Raw genomic sequence first — 20,998 nt, forward strand, 5'->3', positions numbered from 1 at the left:
TTACCAAGGGTGCTAATATTAATGGAGGGCACAGTAGGTACTGTAGTACTAATTCAACACTCTAGAAATCAACACTAAGAATATTAAGAGTACTCATTTTAAAAGTTGCAGCTGTAATAATAATTTATGTTATAATCAAGGATTTTGTATTTTTTTTAACTGAAATTAAAATGGTGTTTTACTGCTATTGATACTTTTAAATCTATGTATTATTACACACATTAAAATAACTATAATATAGAATAACAATAATAACTCAGACTAATGATAGCATTAAAAAATTATCTAATATAAATAATTAATAACAAGATTACATTAAATCATAAGCTTAATGTAAAAATATCTTTATGGCACCATTCCATATAGCACACATACATCAGCACAAAGTGCATAATGTTCAGTCCAATGACTCTTCCTCTTTTTTCATCCATGCTTGAGAATGATGTGTCATTTAAACCTGGCAGTGTTGTAAGCCTCACTTTCTGGTGCTGTAGTTACACTCTATCACTTTCTAATTTGAATAATAAACATAGCCTACTTTTTTGAAGTGTTGTTTAGCTGCAAACACAGAACTGAATACAATCAATTGTTCATTCATTCAATTATTTAATCATTCATTTATCTTAGTATCCAAATAGTATCCGAATTATGTTGTATCCTGGGTGATGAGTAATACATTCCTCAACGAAACCACAGCGACTAAATAAATATTCCAACTTTTCTAACAGTATGAAAAACAGAATAAGTGTGACACAGTGGCGAGTCAGTAACATAACTGTGCTGAGTCTGTTCTGAGTTTCACATCTTCTTTCTGTGTACAAGTGGATTTCTTCCAGGTTCTCTGGGTTCCTCCCACTTCTCAAAATCATCCAAGTAGATCCTTGCTGACTGGCTATGCTAAATTTCCCTTAGTGTGACTGACTGTGTGAATGCATGTGTTCTTGGTGATCTGTGATAGACTGGCATCCCATTCAGGGTGTATTCCAGCCTTGTGGCCAGTGTTCCTGTGATAGGCACTGGAACCACATTGATCCTCACCAGGATAAAGTGCTTACTGAAGATGAATGAATAAAGAAATATAAAGCAGAACAATAAGAACGGTCCTTAACAGTGTAATAAATCAACGTTGTGGTGATATCTTCCAAGTGAGCAAACAAATTCCATATGATGTCAGTGAGTCGTATTTTGCACAGGTGGTGCCGACATTGGCGAGATGCATGTCTGTTATCTCGTGCATTCATTATAAAATGATCAAGTAACAGAATAAAGCTAAAGTGACAGAAGTTAGCTTAGTTACCTGATGATAGACATACCTACCAGAAATACAACACGAGACAGGTCAATTTTACTCAATCACAAAGTCCTCACTAACCTTACTAAACTTCACTTGCAATACCATATACAGGTGCATCTAAAAATTTAATATTGTGGAAAAGTTAATTTTGTTCTGTAACTTAATTCAAAAAGTGGAACTATCATATATTCTAGATTCATTACACATAAAATGAAATATTTCAAGGCTTTATTTGCTTTAATCTTAATGATTACAGCTTACAGCTCATGGAAATCAAGAATCCAGTATCTCAAAATATTAGAATAAAGAATTTATAATACAGAAATGTTGACCTTCTGAAAAGTATGTTAATTTATGTAGTCAATACCTGGTCAGGGCTCCGTTTGCATGAATTACTGCATCAGTGCAGCGTGGCATGGAGGCAATCAGCCTGGGGCACTGTTGAGGTGTTATGGAAGCCCAGGTTGCTTTGATAGCAGCCTTCAGCTCGTCTGTATTATTGGGTCTGGTGTCTCTCATAGATTCTATATGGGGTTCAGGTCAGGTGAGTTGTCTGGCCAATCAAGCACAGTAACACCATGGTCAGCAAACCAGTTACTAGTAGTTTTGGCACTGTGGGAAGGTGCCAAGTCCTGCTGGAAAAGGAAATCAGCATCTCCATAAAGCTCGTCAGCAGATGGAAACATGAAGTGCTCTAAAATCCCCTGGTAGACGCTGCATTGACTCTTGACTTGAGAAAACAAAGTGGACCAACATCAGCAGATGACATGGCACCCCAAATCATCACTGATTGTGGAAACTTCACAAGCAACTTTGATTCTGTGCCTTTCCACTCTTCCTCCAGACTCTGGGACCTTGATTTCCTAATGAAATGCAAAATTTGCTTTCATTTTCCCCTTGATTGTGATTGTGTGTTGTCACATATCAAGGAGGTAACTCTGGACTTCATTTCCCAGCAGCCACTGCACCATGTTACTGTCACATGACCACCTGCACCTGTATCACATTTTTTGTTTAACGAGCACTCATATATATAGCCACTGTTTGCACTGCTTCTTTGTCTCACGTAATTGTCTATCCATGCTTTTGTCCACGCGTCGAAGTTTAGTTTTGCCACAGTATTTTGCCTCGTGTTATTACGTCTTTGTTTTTTGTCTGTTTGTTTATTAAATGTTTGAAATCTGCGATTGCTTCTGCATTCATTTTGAATCATGACATGTGTACTGTACCAGACTGAGAGATTAAAGGCTCAGGAAACCTTTGCAGGTGTTTTGAGTTAATCATCTCCACCTTGGTCTCATCAGTCCAAAGGGTATTGCTCCAGAACTGTGGTTTGTTCAGATGCAGTTTTGCAAAACTTATAGTTAAAGTTATAACCTACAAACCTACAGTAAGCAGTTCTTCTCACTGTTGAATGTTGAATTCCAAATTCTTGGAGATGACCTTATAAATCCTTCCAGACTGATGTGGAGCAACAATTGCTTCTCTGAGGTCATGGCTGATGTCCTTTCGTCTTGGCATGATGTAGGCACACATCTGAATGCTCCAGAACACCAAACTGCCAAACATTAGGCTTTTATAGAGGAAGTCACCCTTCTAGATGATTAACTAATCTTGTGCATTTCATTAGTAACACCTGGCTGCTAATCACTCCATTAAGATTGTGGAAATAGGAACGGTGTACTTATTTATTCCCACCTGGTTTGCTGGTTTACTTTTTTGAAAAGAAAAAAACAACAACAACACATATTGAAATCTTTTTTTTCTTCATTATTTGTTAATAGAAGTTGGTGAGGACCAAACAATTGTTTATTATTTAGATCCAGATAAATAAAAACATAGAATTGAAGGCGGGTGTATTTTATTTTGCCCCTGACTGTATATTATTACACCATGCCATCTCATACTATCACAAGAACATTAAAGTCTACCAGTCTTAGAACCCGTAAAATACTGAACATTCTATTAATATACTCTGGAATAGGCATCAGTGGATTTAGGGAAACTGGAACTGGTCAGATTTAACATAAGGTTGGTCTAATTTGCACAATTAGCACATCTTTTTTTACTGTATCCAAGTGAAATACATCACCAAAGTCTTGTCTATGATATTCATAAAACACACAGGAACACTTTTCCCAGTGGAGTTTACCAATACATTTTTATATGAAAAAAAAGGACAAAGAAGGATGAGCCTAAAAAAGAATGCTTGTGTTTTACTCAGATGTGGGATATTTTATTTCTGTCAGCAGCAATAAGTGATAGCGCTGAGTGAGAGATGCTGACAGGCACTGCCCTCTCCCAGGGCACAAGTCCTTCATGCTGAGGTAGACAGAGCTCTATCAGATATGCCTGACACATCACATCAGCACCTCACAATTTATGACTCCCCTTGCCTTGAACTCTGAGAGACTGAGAGGGTGTGAGCATGTACGTACGTATGTATGTATGTATGTATGTATGTATGTATGTATGTATGTATGTATGTATGTATGTATGTATGTATGTATGTATTTGAATGTGAGAAAGCAAGGAAGTAAAAAAAGTGCCAGATTATTGTGTGAAAATCTCAGTTCTACTGTAGGCCATACATGAGCTCTAGTAGTTAAAACTTCCTCAAACATGTTATTCTATTTGGGCTGTATTCAGGAATGACATACACACATATAATTACAAGGTACTATCCAGTATTTTGTGGAAGTTGATTTTCTTGTGCTATATCTCAATTACAGAAAAAATACACTGTAAAAAATTTGGGTTTACAAATCAGTTGCTGAGAGTAGCTTGTTGGATCAGGTAGTTTGGTTGATGTGACCCAAATCTGGTTGATAATGGTGATGCAGCCCTGAAATAAAACAGGCACAATGCATCAAAATTTTGTGAAATTTTTCACTGTGCCTGTTGAGACTGAGCAGCAACCAGAAAAGGTCTGAATCAAAAAAAAATTACGTTTTGTTGACATGTAGCTTAATTTATCATTTATTTTAAGCTTTTGTAGTTATATTTCTGTATTACCTAGATGTTAACATGTAATTTGGCTTGACAATGCAGGATCAAGTGCAATATTATAAGTTGCAAATAATGAGGGTGGAAGCCATATTGTTAAATTAAGACATAGTTACAGTAATTAATATAATAATTGTAATATAGTCATTAATAATTACATTTAGCACTATTCATGCAGCAATCCACTGCCCATTTATTAGACTTCTATTACTTGTTAATTTGAATGCTTGCCAACTTCACATATTGTAGTAATAGTCTTTATTTTTATTTGTATATTCTTAAGTTGTCTCTTGGTTTTAGGTTGCAATGTATAGAAGTTGACAGCAACCTGACATATTGACAGTGCTTAAAGGCAAGTGCTTGCGTTTAAAAGCAGTGATCTACATGCTATTAAAAAACCTCGTCTCAGACACCTCTCTTCAGACGTGTGAACTGCATGCAGGTTATTCTAATCATCTGAAAGGGCCACCCAGAAAACCAACTAAAGCAACTGTGTATTCTGAGAAAGAATTCTCCGTGTAAATATTTGCACATCCTTTAATTTACAAACACTGAATATGGACCTTTGAACATTAGAGCAGTGTTTCAGTTCCAGTACTGAGCAGGGGTTAAAAGTTAACAGCAAGTGAAGCTGAGCTCTGGTACTATAAAATGTACACTAATTTACTGGCAGCCAAGTTCAGAGTCTTTCTCAAGGACCCAACCATGGCAGCCTGATACTCCTTGGATTTAAACACACTAGCTTCTAATAACTAAATCAAAGCCTTAAAGTAAAATTTTAACTAGCATATAAAGTTAAACTCAAACAGGGTTTGTATTGGCCTAAAATAGTCAATAAAATGAAGAACACAAATATCATCCACTAATTTGCAGATGTTGACACAAAGAGAATTTTTTTCACCATTGTCACCCCAATGTACCAAAGCACTGCTGTAATTGCCTGATCATTTAGAGTACAATCCTGCAAAAGGATAAAACAGTATTTTGCTATAAAATGGATAGTGTAAATGTACAGCATTTTTACAGCAATTAATTAAATGGAAATGCTAATTATAAAAGTGACGTTAAGAATGAAGATTGAATGTAATTTTATCCTACCTTATAAGGGAATGTTTTCTTCAGTCATGACAATGGTTAACTGCTAGGTACATTCATTTGCTCGTTAAAGCAAAATATGTTCATGAAGTTCATTCAAATGCATTACTGTATCATGTTTTTGCCCCCAAAATCTCAGAAGCATTTTGATTTTTTTTATTCCAGAGCTGACATTTAAATAAAACAAATAATTGCATATTTTTGCTACCCAATTGTAGATGCATAAATTAGACATTTAACAGAAAATATGAAATATAAATTTGTTTTAACTTGTTTTAATTATCAAAAAATAAATAAAAATGTCACAATATAGCATGCTCATTATAATACATCTCTGGGTAAATCTTTTCACGAGACTTGTTTCCTACAGGTTCATTTCAGCTGGCTTTGACATGAAGAAAAGTACATCCATTAAGATCAGGGTCAAATGAGCCACAAACCAGTTGATGGATTACTGTTTCTGATTGAAGTCAGAAAGATTTAAATAGTTTCTTTGTTAATGGATTGAAAGCTTTTTAAGTCATTACTCATGAGTGTTAAAGCTGAGTCAGAGTTTTGTGGTGTCTGTTAATAATTATGCCTCTTGTCTCCATATAAGGCAGGTCCTTATATTTCCTTTGCTGTCTGGTGAACTGGCCAAAGTAAAATAGAATGGAGGATTCTGTGGTTTGGCTTAAGGTAAATTTCAAACAAGGAAAATCTTCACATTAGGAATTAATCAATTTGGATTTGGTTTCTTTGGCATTCTTTTTTTATTTTTATTTTAACCCCTGTAAAATATACTGACACTATATAAACATACTTCTGGATGTGAAATATAGCATTAGAGTGAAGATAAGAAGATGAAAACCTTTTCAACATTTCTGAATAATTGATTGTAAGAAATATTTTTTTCTATAAATAGTTTTGTGTGTGTGTGTGTGTGTGTGTGTGTGTGTGTGTGTGTGTGTGTGTGTGTGTGTGTGTGTGTGTGTGTGTGTGTTGAACTGAACAATTATAATGAACAATGCAGTGTGGCAGAGCACATTATCCTGCTGAAAGAGGCCACTGTTATTAAGGAATATTGCTGCCAGGAAGGGGTGTTCTTGGTCTGCAACAATATTTAGGTAGGTGGTACGTGTCAAAATAAAATCCACATGAATTCCAGGACCCAAGGTCTCCCAGCAGACCATTGCCAAGAGCACTTCTTCTGCCAGCTTGCCTACTTCCCATAGAGCATCCTGGTGCCATCTCTTCCCAGGTAAGCATCGCACATGCACATAATGTAAAAGAAAATGTGAAAAAGGGCTTCCACTGTTCCATGGTCCAGTCCTTATGCTCACGTCCCCATTGTAGAAACTTTCTGTGATGGACAGGGGTCAGCATGGGCACTCTGACTGGTCCACTGCTACTCAGCCCCAAACGCAGCAAGCTGTAATGTACTGTGTGTTCTGACACCTTTCTATCATAGCCAGCATGAACCTTTGCACCATTTTGTGAAAATCAGACCACACAGGCTAGCCTTCGCTCCCCACATGCATCAGTGAGCATTGGGTGCCCATGACTCTGTCAACGGTACACCAGTTGTCCTTCCTTGGACCGCTTTTGGTAGCTATTAACCACTGTATACTGGGAACACCACACAAGACCTGCAGTTTTGGAGATTCTTTGACCCATTCATCTAGCCATCACAATTTGGCCCTTGTCAAAGGAATGGCTTGAGGAACATGACAAAGAGTTCAAAGTGTTGACTTGGCTTCCAAATTCCCTGGCTCTCAATTCGATTGAGCATCTGTGGGATGGGCTGGCCAAACACATTGAGGCTCCACCTCGCAACTTGCAGGACTTAAAGGATCTGCTGCTAATGTCTTGGTGCCAGACACCACAGCACACCTTCAGAGTCCATGCACGAGTCAGATATAGTTGCTACTTACATAAACCTGTTTTTTTTTTTCCAAACGTTTCCAACCACAAAGGCTTTACCTTCACTATGAATCAAATACAAAGCATTATTAATCCCCAGAGCTATTTAATTGCATGTAATATCAGTTGTTACTGCACAGCTGTAATGCTGTAAACAATGACCCTGAGGTTGCAGCTCCCATTTCTATCTATTACAAATGTTACTGTCAGCCTTCCAAGTCTGGCAAATTCTGACCTCAGTCGTGCTAGGGAGCGAGAGAGCAAGATGAACGGATGTGGGAAAGTGATGTATGTATTATTGAATATCATTTCACCCCTTCTTTTGTGTGGCTGAGGTCCACAGTGACAGCAGGAAATAAGCACAATCCATAATGCCTGCAACAAACTGCTCCCACTGCCTCTATTCTCCAGAACGTTTGGCATTTGTTTAAAGTAAAGAGCTGTTGTACTGTCCAGACTTTACCAACCTTTTATCCTTATATGAAATTTGTGATAAAAGTGTTTATGTGGCACAAAACTGGATTGTGAAGCGGGTCGATAAGAATGACTCTGAAAGTCCCATACCACAGCTTCCAACTCTGGTCCTAGAGACCTTCTGTCCTGCACATTTTAGTTTTTTCCTGACTGCAAGACCAGGGTTGGAAACTCTCATGGCTAAAATATGCACATCAAGCACTTCACAGAAGAAAACAGCATGATGAGTTCATTTTACCACTGCATAGAAATGTTCATCACATGGCCCTAACGTGTCCCATAGCTCTTTAGAAACTAAAAATCAATCATTACTTATAATAATAATAATAATAATAATAATAATAATAATAATAATAATAATAATAATAATAATAAATGCATGTAATTATATCTACTTATTTATACAGATGTCTGCCAGCCACTATAAGTTAGTGTGTATGATATATAACATAAATGCATTTATAATTAATTATGAATACTGGTGTAAAAATTATGCCATGGCATACTAGCACTTACAAATCTGGCTCCATACAGTATCAATAATGAGAATGCCAAAGCCATAGTGGCAAGAAATACAAAACTCCCAAAGATGACAAAGGAACATCAACTGGATCCAAGACTCATTAAAGGAAACCACCTGACACTTATGTAGTAATCATAGAAATCCAATGACAGTCGCATTACTTTGATGAAATATATGTGGAAGGACAAACATGGAAGTGAGTCAATAACATGTCAACCACATAATAAAAACCAGTTTCACAACTGTTTTTAAACAGGAGAGAAGTTAAAGATTTCATGATTGCATTTATGCTTCAATGGCAACATAAGTGTAGATAATAGTTAGAACTCGTAATAGTTGGATTTGTGCCTGTTTCGTATTTCATATTCGTACTGAAATGAATATGAAAACTGATATTTAATGCCAATTTTTCCTATCTTACATTTCTCAGGTTTCAAAGTAAAAGCCAAGAAGGGATTCACTCTATTACTTCTGAACCTTTTCAATAATCCAATGAAGACTTTAAAGCAGACATAATCAACCCACTGAGCTGTTTTGGATATTTTGAAGAGACAAACTAAACACATGGAATAAATCATTACCTGATCCATATTTTTCAATGCAAGGAGCAAAAGCTTATATTCAAGACAGTATATGGTATATGTAGGTAACCATTTCATTTAAAGCCAAATGGGACAAAAGGCACTGTAAAAAAAATCTTACGAGTTTTAAAAAACAAACAAACAAACAAACAAACAAAAACCCTCATATTTTAAAGACTATTATTACCTGGCAGAATGCATTATTATAAGTTATATACTTAAGCCAAAAGTGTATGCTATAAAGCAGTGTAACTTGCCATACAGATACTATACCAAGACCATATTAAAGTAATGCCTTAAAAAAACATATTTTTAGGAACAAATACTATAATGCATTATGTAACTTGACATTATGAAATCATAAACTCATGCATAATTTTGATGCATGTAGCTACAGTGATACTTACAGTATGAGTAACCAAATATGAATACATTATGTGGACTGAAAAGAACATTTGTTATACAGTTTCAGATATGAACAGGAGGCACACTATATCTTTTTTAGAATGCATGCCAGAAATCTGATTGAGACTAGACGGGTGCATTGGACTGGGATCATGTGGAAGGTTTTGGCTTTCATGTGATTGAGCAGTCAGATACAATGTTTGTAGTAGAACAATTTACACTTATTAACATGACATCACTGTGCAATGCATTTACAAGGTTCATTCATTCATCCTTTGTTCCTGCCTGGTCAGGGTCACATGGTTTTAATTAGACTATTAGTTTGTTTATATTTTTGTAAATAGAACCAACTAAATTTGAAAATATCACTGGCATGTAAAAATAACCAAAAAAAAAAAAAAGTAAAAATACAACTGTGCAAGCGGGATTAAAACATTTCCCACATTTAAATCTGAATATACAACCCCAATTCCAAGAACGTTTGGACACTGTGTAAAATGTAAATAAATGTAAAAAAAAAAAAAAAAAAAAAAAACAGAATGCAATGATTTGCAGATCTCATAAACCCTTATACACAATAGAACATAGAAAACATATGTAACATAGAAAACAAATGTTTAAACTGAGTAAATGTACCATTTTAAGAAAAAAATAAGGTAATTTTGAATTTGATGGCCGCAACATGTCTCAAAATAGGTGGGACGGGGGCAACAAAAGACTGGAAAAGTAAGTGTTACAAAAAAGAAACAGCTGGAGGTTAATTGGCAACAGGTCAATAACATGATTGGGTATAAAAAGAGTATCTTAGAGAGGCAAAGTCTTTCAGAAGTAAAGATGGGCAGAGGTTCACCTATCTGCAAAAAACTGTCTCTACAATTTTTGGAACAATTTCAGAATAATGTTCCTCAACGTAAAATTGCGAAGACTATGAATATCTCATCATCTACAGTGCATAATATCATCAAAAGATTCCAAGAGTCTGGAGACAAGGGACAAGGGTGCCTGTGCCCGTGCCTGTATTGTATGCCAATATTGCATGCCTGTAATCTTCAGGCCCTCAGGTGGCACTGCATTAAAAACAGGCATGATTCTGTAATGGAAATCACTGCATGGGCTCAGAAACGCCTCCAGAACTCATTGTCTGTGAACACAGTTCACCGTGCCATCCACAAATGCTGGTTAAAGCTCTATCATGCAAAGAAGAAGCCATATGTGAACATGATCCAGAAATGCTGCTGTCTTCTCTGGGCCAATGCTCATTTAAAATAGACTGAGGCAAAGTGGAAAACTGGTCTGTGGTCAGACGAATCGAAATTTGAAATTCTTTTTGGAAACCCTGGACTAAAGAGGAGAGGGACCATCCGGCTTTTTATCAGCACCCAGTTCAAAAGTCTGTATCTCTGATGGTATGGGGTGCATTAGTGACTATGGAATGGGTAGCTTGCACATCTGGAAAGGCACCATTAATGCTGAAAGGTATATACAGGTTTTAGAGCAACATATGCTTCCATCTTTACTTCGTAGAGATTCTGCCTCTCTGAGACACTCTTTTTATACCAAATCATGTTACTGGCCTGTTGCCAATTAGTATAATTAGTTACAAAATGTTCCTCCAGCTGTTTCTTTTTAGTAACACTTACATTAACAGCATTTTGTTGCCTCCCTTCCCAACAGAGTACGTGTTACGGCCATCAAATTCCTCATTTTAAACATTTTTAAAATTTCCTCAGTTTAAACATTTGATATGTTTTCTATGTTCTATTGTGAATAACATATGGGTTCATGAGATTTGCAAATCATTTCATTCTGTTTTTATTTACATTTATTTATATTTTACACAGTGTCCCAACTTTTTTAGAACTGGGGTTGTAGATACAGATACAAATATTTGCAGTACCAAACATTATGTAACATAATACAGAAAGAGAATATTGAATTCATAGGTGTGGCACTGCCACATCTTCTTTATAAAATATTTAATAAAATATTCTCCCATTTTTTTTATTTCCCCAATTACTCTTTATGTTACTTAGTTAAGGGCTTGGTCTTTAATAGAACATTTCTTCAAATTAGATTTCATATTCATATTGTGCATTTAGACTACAGTGGTGCTTGAAAGTTTGTGAACCCTTTAGAAGATATTTCTTCATAAATATGACCTAAAACATCATAAGATTTTCATACAAGTCCTAAAAGTAGACAAAGAGAACCCAATTAAACAAATGAGACAAAAATATTATACTTGGTTATTTATTTATTGAGGAAAATGAACCAATATTACCCAATCCACAGTCAGACAGATTGTGTACAAATGGAGGAAATGGAGAAAATGTACAGCACCACTGTACATTGTTGTGTGTTATATTTAGCTTGTGTGCACGTGTCTGCATATGAAACCCATCATTTTCTCACGTCCTGACCTTGCAGTCCTGCTGGAATGGAAACACTGAAACCCATTTGAGCTGCAGAGAGTGGACTGAAGAGCTCTGGACCAAACAACCCAGAGTAACACAAACAAGAGTTGAAAACTTCAAGTGGAAACTATTCAGATTGCACTCCCATCTGTTTATACTTTAGAGTCTGATTCTGTACCCAAATTAAGATCCCTCCTGAACACATTTATTGCTGTCCATCCCACTCTACCTGACAACAAGTTTTTCCTGCTGGTATGAATAATATTGTCCTATGTGAACCCAGTGAATGTTATTTTTGTTGTTTTTCCGCCCTGGTATTTATTACTGGTGTGATACCAGTTTCGCTGTCTTTTTCCCCTGGTTTTGCCTATACTTTAGCATTTTCCAATACAGCTGTATATGTTATAGTAGGTATTACACACTTTCACTGACTCAGAGCTTTGACGTTTCAGAATAAATTGCTACAATGAGAATAATAAAGAGGATAATCTTTTCACCCAAGTGAATAAATTATAAAGGTGTGGCTTATGAATATGGCCTTAGCATTTAATAAGAAAACATTATGGTTTCTGTATACATTTACCCACAAAAACCATCATTCTGTACCAGATATGGTCCGGTATTTGGTCTTCCTATGTTTCTGTGCTATATTGGTATATTGAGCCCTATTTGTTGAGTTCTAGATCATCTCTTCCTACAATTAGACGTAGATAAATATTGTATTCACAAAAAAATATCCTGCCATCTTTTTAATAATCCACAACCTTGCCTTATTTATTAGTCTCCTTAGATTTAGCTCCTAGATGAAGTGGCCTTAACATGAATAAAGGATGAGGCTGAGACCTTTCCTTTTTCCAAGGTGACATGCTCTCCTTCACGTCCCACCTCCCCCCATGGCTCTACTGGGTACCTACTCTGAAGGAGAGTTGATTTATTCATCTGCTGACTTATTTATTTGTCTGTTTGGCCCTTTTTGTAAAGCTGATTTCCCCCAGGAGAATGGGGGAAATTGAGTGACTCAAGCAAAACCTCCTTCACACTATCAGGAGAAGATCAGGTTGCTGCAGAGGTTAAAGAGGGCATTGTGCTTGTGTATCACTGCAGATTTAACCCACAAAAATTATTCCCTTAAAGTTTTATTATGCACCCTGAGCTCCTCATAGTCACAGGATATAAAAGCAGATGATGTATTTTATTCTCCAGCTCCAGTTTGATTCCACCAAGAACAGCAAGAAAAAGTATTTTCACTCTGTTGATATTACATTGCCTTAGGAGATGTGAAAAAATGGTAGACTTGAATTTAAACTAAATGGGTGTTAATATACGTAAGATAATGTAAATAGATTGCCACAAGGTTTTAATCCATACACATGGCATTAAAAGGTCCTTTTCTGTTGACGTAAGATCGGTTTTTCCTACATCAACTTAAACAGTGAATACAACACGAACTCCTGGGCTATCATCTAATAGTCATCAATAGGAAAGGGCTGAGGCAGCAGCAGGAAAATTAAGTCCATCTGTATCATAGTGAAACATCAAAGTGGCAATGTGAATGACTAAGCTGTTGTGCATATTACTTTAACTTTCTCCTGCCAGGGTGTAACAAGGGCCCTTGTTATTCAACTAGATTGTGGGAAAGGGTGAATAACTTCCCAAAAGCCATGAGTCTGACAAAGAGTAACAAAAAATAGAGCCAAATCACCTAAGGAATCAACTATATTAACAATACACCAATGGCAAAAAACAGAAAGAGAGCTCCAAGGTAGAGGTAATGTCTGCATGGATATTCCTGCTTCTGGGTTATGGGTTGTGAGCTAATGTCATATGGGGGTGTCATTAGTTTCTGCACATCAAATTTGCATTAGAGTCTGTGAGAGCATTAATATGACACTGTGCCTTATGAGATTTGCACACAATTCAGCATCAAGAAACAACTTTATAATGAGTCTTTATTGGTCACATATACACATTACAGAACAGTGAAATTCTTTTTTCTTTGCATATCCCAACATGTTAGGAGGTTGGAGTCAGAACACAGGGTCAGCCATGATACAGCAACCCTGGAGCAGAGAGAGTTAAGGGGCTCTAGGGTCTAACAGTGGCTGCTTGACAGTGCAGGGGCTTGAACCCCTGAAATTCTGCTCAGTAACCCAGACCCTTAATCACCAAGCCACCACTGCCCCTTGGTGTGCTGCATTCTTAGAGTTTAACAAGATGACTAACCCTTATAATGTATTTTCACTACTTCAACAAGAAGTGATCCTGAGCTCAAGTTACTGTTAGTGCAGAGTTCTCACTGTTTCCGCATGAATTTCCTCCAGGTTCTCCAGTTCCCTCCAAAAAATATGGATTAGGTATAATTAATTGCCTCTGGGTGTAAAACGAATGTCACAAAATGGAGGCGACAACAGAAGCAAGTGCAGGCAATGTACTTTAATACAAAAACAACAAGTCCAAAGGGTAATGCAAAATCCACAAACTTAAACAGGCAGAGGTCAGGCGATCAGGCAAACAGTCAAAACAAAGTTAGGCAGAGAGACGAGGTTAAAAAAAAACAACAAAAAAAAAAACAAGTGCAAAACCAGTCAAAACCAGACAAGTCAAAACCAGACAAGTCAAAACCAGACAAACAAACATGATACCAAAGCTTGGTATAGACAGAGACCTAGTCAACTGAGCGTATACTTCACAAAGATATTGTGTGTGTACAGTCTCTATAAAGGAATGGTGTGGCTGAAGGTGCAATTGGCAGCAGGTGTCTCTAATTAGAATTGATGGTGAATGTGTTTGTGTGTGAGTTTGGGAGTTGTAGTTCGTCGGACATGTTTGTAGTTCGTGGTGCATTCTGGGAAATGGAGTCGCTGGTTTGCTGTGATATGGTAGTGTTGTGGTATGGAGTGCTCCTGGGATAGGCTATGCATTCTCTGAATCTCTGACCAGGATAAAGTCATTCAAGATGTATGACTGAACGATGAATGTACATTTCATTACATGTAAAGAAATAAGCAGTAGTAAGATAAAAACCTCATAATATAAAAGTGATAATTAAGAAATGTTTTTTGTGTTAGAACTACATTTGTCTCTAATATGACTGCCTTTAAAACACTGATGAGTGCAAAAAACAATACAATATATAGATATGGAATATGGTCTGTTCAACATCTGGGTATTTTCTCTCTTTCCCTCTCTCTCTCTCTCTCTCTCTCTCTCTCTCTCTCTCTCTCTCTCTCTGTCCATTTCTGATCCTGTGAATATCCTACCTTTGAGGATGCATTAAGAGCTGGCAGGAGAGGAAAAAAAAAGGAGTGAAGGAATGCAATAAGAACACAGATGCAGAACTTTTGGGAGACACATAAACTGAGCACACTCTGTGTCCTTATAAGGGCATTTAAATTGTGATTATAGCCCTGCTGACACATTTGCTAGAGATATTAACAGAGTACAGTTTCTTTGGGATGAAATCCTCATGAGGAAAAGCACATAATGAGGGAGTGTTTCTTGATGGTTTATGAAAACTGATCAGTAAAAAAAAAAACGTGCCTGTTAGTTTGCACTTAGTTCATGTATACCTCCATTTACATCATGTATATGGAAAGTTGTACCATCAAGGATATGTTGTTATGATTAGGAACTAAAGTTCAGTGAACCTCCTGGAGTAGTGTTATGATGAAGCCGATTGTTCATTCTTCCCTAAATTACACTGAAGTCCTCATCCACCTTGATGCTCTGCTGCCAAACTCAACAACAGGCTGAACCATTAATCTCTGTCTAAGAGATTAAGATGGAAAATTGTTGAAAAAATAAAAATAAAAAATCAGGCAATACCTTTTCTTCCCATTTGTCAAACCCACAGCATGTAGAGACTGTTCCAATGCATTAAATGTCTGTGTGTTTATTTGTAAGAGGACTTTAGGGACAGAAAAGGAAGTGATGTAATATGTAATTAAATATCACAAAATGTGAATTTAAGAGGAAGAAGTTTACCAAGACTGGACAGTTGAAGATAAGGCAACCATTTATTTCCCAAATCTTCAACTGTTTGGTTTTGGTGAGCCTGTGCTCACTGTAGTCTCAGATTCCTGTTCTTGGATGACAGGAGTGAAACCCAATGTTGGCTTCTGCTGTTGCAGCCCATTTATCTCAAGGTTCCTTGTGTTGTGTGTTCTAAAATGCTTTTTTTTCCTCACCGTGGTTGGCTTGAACCTGTACAGCCATTCTCCTCTGACCTACCTAATCTACAAGGCATTTCCAACCTCAGAATTGTTGCTCACTGGATATTCTTGAGTGTTTGTCCTTTAAACTCGAGACAAGGTTGTGCAGGAAATTCCCAGGAGATCAGCAGTTTCTGAAAACCAACCCACCAACAATTACGCCATGGTCAAAGTCACCAAGATTACTTTTCCCCCATTCTGATGTTGGATGTGAACATTAACCAAAGCACTTGACCTGTTTCTGCACGATTTCATGCACTGCACTGCTGCCACATGATTGGCTGATAATTTCATGAATAAGCTGGTGTACAGGTGTTCTTAATAAGGTGGCCGTTGACTGTATATACAGATTTTTTTTCTTTTTTACATGATTAGGAAATCTATTCTGGACATAACTTTTTGACTTTTAATGTTTTGGATGGTCTATTGAAAAGAAGTTTTATTCAAGATCTTTCAAAGGCATGAATAAGCCCATGGGCATAGATTTGGTTTGAACATTGGGGGGTTGAAGTGTGACTGGGTATGCTTCTCTATATTTAAAATTAAATAAACATAAAAAAATAATAATAAAGAAATGTAAAAAAAAAAAAGTCAACTTTGTAATATCTGCATTGTCATTATTGTCCTCTACCCATGCATCTATCTGTCTAATCTCTCTATGTATTGCCTACAAGTATTCATGATCAAATGATTGTTTCATTAAAATAAATTACACAGGGCATAATAACAGTCCAAATGAATGCACATTGTAACTGAATAAAACTAGATAAAATCATAGCAGCCTGCAACCCAACAAACCCAAACCTAACCACAACCAACCACTTGACTTACTGAGTAAAGATTTGAGAGATTGCAATAGGCCATGACAGAGCTGGATGTACATGGGGAAATAAGTCCAAAAGCAGAATATAATAGACAGATGAAAAGTCATTTGAGTGGTATCCAGTGTATTTGATCTAGAAAAGCAGTAAAGGTAAAGGTGTAATTGTAGCAGATTGTTAAAAAGGAAAACCAACATAAAGGGAAAAGCAAAGGACTTCCATTTAGTTAAGAAGTAGCCAAATGGAAAAATGCCAAAGGGTTATAAACATGTGCTTGGCAAAAACAACTCTGAATAAAGCCTAGGTGCAACAGACATCTGGTATAGATTCTCCTGTAAGTTTAAGCAAATGACAAAACAAGCAAAAAATACACTGGCGCCTGTGTCATTCCTTGTACTTTCAGAGGCATCATTTAAGATCCTTTCTGTTGTAAAGGACTAAATCATAGCATGGCATAATGGTGATTATAATAATGATGATGGAAAACTCTTGTGCACTGATTCATAAAGAAATTCATAAAATGCATACTTTTAGTCAAGAAATTTTTGTACTTTTGTCTTTCACCCTGGGGGCTCGATTCAGGGGTTTCTTCTAGGTACTCCAGTTTCCTCTCCAGTCCAAAGACATGTGTTGTAGGCTAAATTGTCCATAATGTGCAATTGTGCCCTGCGATTGGTTGGCACCACATCCAGGGTGTCCCACTATGTGCCCTTAGTCCCCTGGGATAGGTACAACCCTGTGTAGGATAAATGGTACAGAAAATGGATGGATGGATGGATGGATGGATGGATGGAAATTGTCAAACAAGAAAAACTGCAAACTTGAAAAAAGGTAAGCGATTAATTTGAACTTTACACAATAACCTCTTAAGAAAACAGGTTGAATTTAGAACTCTTAAGGATCCTTCTGTTTGCTCCTCTGGGAGAACTCTATGTAGAACCATAAATAAAGACTTTCCCTATCAGAGAGTAGAATCACTTTAGGAAGTTAAGGACCCTATAATTATACAAGAGTTCAATAACTCTTGAAAACCATGTTTATTTGAAAAGTCTATCCCATGTGGGAACTCCATATAATAACATACGTATACATTTGATCTGTAATGTCACCACATTGTTGATACCAATTTAAAAATAATAATAATAATAATAATAATAATAATAATAATAATAATAATAATAATAATAATAAGCAAGGGTCCCCTACTTTCTCAACACTAGTTTAACTCCTGAACTGAGCCTCTCAAATGTTGTGTGCTAGGTTGAAGGTATAGATGAGATCATGGAAAGAGATTTTCTGGAAAAGTTATATGTTTATCCCACTGTCCCTTTGCTCGTTCCACAAGGGAGGGGCTTGTCATTTTAAAAATGGCTCAGGGAATATTTGCTCACCCACTTAATGACCTGGGTAAGAATGACCATCCATCTTTCTTTCTGCACACTCTTAGAAGGAACCCTGGGAAGTGACCGCCATGGCATCTATAGGGGGTTCATTCAATAAGTGCGATGTGAATTGTATGGTTTTTTGGATGTGTGTGCAAGGAAAGTAAGTGCACTCAGTAAGGGCTGTGGTGCAGGCCACATAAATACAGGCATCTCTCATACACACAGGCAACTGTGTGTTATTTATAGAGTGTAAGCTCTCTGTTGTTATGTGAACTCAAAATTTGTATTTTTTTTAATTTAGTCACCATCGAAGATCCATATGTGTAATTTATTTTATTTGAGCCAAAAGGGGCATGAGGGACTATTTTCCTGATTATGTATCAGTAGATCCACATGGTCTAGACAATCAAACAATTCAAACAATTCCATTAATCTATCTTTATCTTTTTCAAATGATAGTGAGGCTTCACTGTCAGCAGTATACTACAAGTAGGACATTTCTTGGGCCTGAAAGTGACAGATAAATACTGCAGTGGATAATTCAAAGACATCTTGAAATGATTGATGTATGTGTTTCCAGTGCATTACTTCTATTGCCTACTAAAAGAAACACTGAAATCTGTTACATGTTTATATTCATGACTTCCTGGAGCTATTGATTTGGATTTCACCATTCATTCATAAATGGATAAAATGTTTAATATTTCAATGCTTATCTTTTATCACCGTTTATTGAGTACTATGAATGGTTCAGAGCTAATAGAGTAAACTTTATTCTATTAGCTCTGCACCATTCATAGAAGAATAATACAAAGACCTTTAGTAAACGTCAGAAAAGAGTCAGCATTGCGGACTCAGGATGTAGTGATGGGAGTAAGAGAACAGGATGGAGATGTAAAAAACGAAGCTTGTGAATTCTGAGACTGTCACAGATCTATGTGCACATGCAAATCCAGTCCCTATAGTTTCAAAACTTGTATCATTTCATTTTTCCCCCACCGTCATTATATGGCAACATACAACACTTGATCATGTGTGTGTGTGTGTGCGAGATCCAGCACTTCGTAATGTACTATTTTATACAATTTTATTTGCTTTTAATTCACTATTTTGCATTGTCTAATTAATAAACTAGTCACTGGGGAGGCCCGTATGGTTTTTGTTGTGTTAGGCTTGTTGGCAAGGCTGAAGGAATGGCGGTAATCCTCTGGGCACCGGAGGAGGTGCTACAGGCGGCATCTACCTGTGTGATTAATGCCAATGATTTGGTTATATGTTGTAGAAATCATGCCCAAAGGATACACTGAGCAAGCATTCATCTGCCATGCTTACAGCTCAGTTCAGGTAAGGATTGGTCATACTTATATCCATAAAAAAGATCCTCAAGAGGAACAAAGTATTGATAAACATTTAAGATGCTGTTTCACCCAATGCCAAAAAAAACAAAAGCGATAAACTTTCCATGGACTTTACAGGGACAATACAATTAATTAATTAATTGTGTCATATTTATGTTTTTAATTATAACATTGTGTGTCTGTTTTGTTTTTGTTTGGGTTTTTTTGCATGAATTTACATCCCAAAGCATAAATTTCAGTGTGACATATTGTGGTTACATCAAAATATGAGCCAGTGGTGCAGAACGAAATACTGCTCAAGCAGATACTGAGCAAGAAAAACTGACTTAAGTTCAAGGTCAGAATTGCACATAACTGAGATATGCCACTGTTTCATCAACCCCTCACCACGTGTGCAATCCCTGCACAGCTGTCTGAGTAGCACTTAAGTCTGTAGTTATATTTGAACTCTGAATACCAATGTGCATAAGTTCAGCATTAACTCCTCGCTACATGCCACACAACTCTGGATATGGCTCTGTGTTGCTATGACAGAGGGTAGAGTATTAGATCCTAACACCTTAGTCTGTTTGTGTTGGACTTAATAAATGTGCTGGTGCAATAAGTAAATTTCTCCTCATGTCTATGCTCATCTCCGTTTGTCTAATGGACATTAATTCATAGAGTATTAAAATGAATATTAAGAGCTTTGGTTGAAAATTCAGAGTATTCTAAGAGCACTTTTTTCCAAAATGAAAGCTCTTTTAAATATTAAACATATTTATTTCATATTTTTTAACATGTTTGCACATTCTAAACATGTAGCATTTGAAATGGGTTAGCTTTGATCTGTATTTTGTATATTGGGGGTGCACTGTGGGTGTGAAGGCTGGTTCAGAGGTTATAGCCCCACCAATTGGTAATGAATTGCACTAAAATAATTTTATTTGCACAGTGTATTGATATTTTAAAAATCATGGACTTCTGGAATCAAGGAAGCTATTATACAGGGTGTCCCAAAATTCTCCATACATAGGGGAAATGAACACGTTTTAGCAAAATGTCTTCTGAAATGAATCATACTTAGTTTATATTATGTTTTCTTTCTCAGATAGCCTTTAAGAATGCCGTTGACAAAAGAAGAACATATTGAAATCATTCTCTTGGCTGGATCAGGAAGCTGTTGCAAAGTTGTGATGGACATGCAAATACAAAACCAGATGTGCTAACACGAGTTCATCATGAATGGGAGAGATGACTCCGTGTGTGTTTACAAAGAAATGGCAATCATGTAGAGGACATTTTGTAAATAAATTATATTTGGCTAAAAAGTGTTAATTTCCACTATGTTTGGAGAATTCTGGGACACCTTGTAGATGTCTATGAATTATTTCAGTCTTTCAAGTTATTAGAAATTTACTATTAGTAATTCATGGTTTCTGAATATGTGGTAAAAAAAATAAATAAAAAAATAAATAAATAAATAAAAATATAAAAAAAAAAACCTAAAACTAAAAGGATGTTCATCAAGTTTCCGATATGTCACCCAT

This window comes from Ictalurus punctatus, chromosome 16 (genome assembly GCF_001660625.3).
Source record: "Ictalurus punctatus breed USDA103 chromosome 16, Coco_2.0, whole genome shotgun sequence".
Classification (NCBI taxonomy): Eukaryota; Metazoa; Chordata; class Actinopteri; order Siluriformes; family Ictaluridae; genus Ictalurus; species Ictalurus punctatus.